Genomic DNA, 1,322 nt, shown 5'->3' with positions numbered 1-1,322 from the left:
CAAGACACTGTACACCGGTATGTCGGGATACTGGGATGCAGCACCTTTTTTTTAAAACCCCGCACTTGATAAAGCACGTCAAGAAACTAGAAAAAGTAAAAAGGTTTGAACAAGGTTAGTTTCAGGGGAAAAAGGGAAAATGCCCTTTGGAAAAAAGATTAAAATCGGCCTGACGACACTGGAGGACAGGGGGGTCGGGGAGAAAATGATAACGACATAAAAATACTGCGGGAATAAAAGGTGGAAAAAGGACAGGATTTTCCCGGGAGGGGACACAAAAAAAGGGGCCCCTTGGGAAGTTGAAGACACAAATGAGTCAGAAAATAGTGGGAAGTATTTCTTCAGTCATAGAGTTGTAAGGCAGTGGAATATTTAAAAAATGACGTAGTGGGGCAGGAACCATACACATTTTTAAGACGAGGTTTGATAAAGCCATGGAGGGGGGAGAGAGAGGGCCCAGTAGAAACCGTTGAAGAGGGGGGGCCAGGAGCAAAGACTCCCCCCTGCAACCACAAATGGGGTGAGTACAAATGGTGAGTACACACACACACACACACCCCCGTATACACACACACACCCCGTATACACACACACACACACACACCCCCGTATACACACACACACCCCGTATACACACACACACACACACACGTATACACACACACCCCGTATACACACACACACACCCCCGTATACACACACACACCCCGTATACACACACACCCCGTATACACACACTCCTTTAACAAGACCATAAAAACATGGACACATACACACACACACCGCAAAAAACCCCACTCACCAGACAGCCCTTAATTACAAAGGCGAGTACACTCACACTTAAATATACACATAAACTTACACAAACAAAAAAACACTTTACTCATTTTTAAAAACATACCTCACAAAAGACATACACGTTATATACGTTTTTTTATAGAAAGGTGGGGCGCAGATTATTTCTGGGAAAAAAGCATAAAAGTGTCTCAAATAACCCCCCCCCTTTCCCTTTCCCCATGGTCCCCCACCCTCTCCTTCCTTACCCTCTCTCCTCCCCCCCCCTCCCCCCTTTCTTCTCCTCTCCCCCCTCCCTCCCCCCCTCCCCTCTTCCTCTCCCCCTTCCTCCCTCTCTCCTCCTTTTTTCTCCTTCCTCTCTTTTTTTACAAGGAAAATTAAAGAATCCCCGGCTTTATTTACAAAACCATTCACAGGTTAAGGGTTCCAACTTTCATTTGAAAGCATTTTTATTGTTATGAAACATACAAGTAGGGAACAGGATGAAGTTGGAACCATCTGTGGGCCAGCATTTTCATCTGATCAAC

The sequence above is a fragment of the Cherax quadricarinatus genome, chromosome 66 (assembly GCF_038502225.1).
Source record: "Cherax quadricarinatus isolate ZL_2023a chromosome 66, ASM3850222v1, whole genome shotgun sequence".
NCBI lineage: Eukaryota > Metazoa > Arthropoda > Malacostraca > Decapoda > Parastacidae > Cherax > Cherax quadricarinatus.
The sequence above is the reverse complement of the archived record's forward strand: the minus strand, read 5'-3'. Positions refer to the sequence as shown.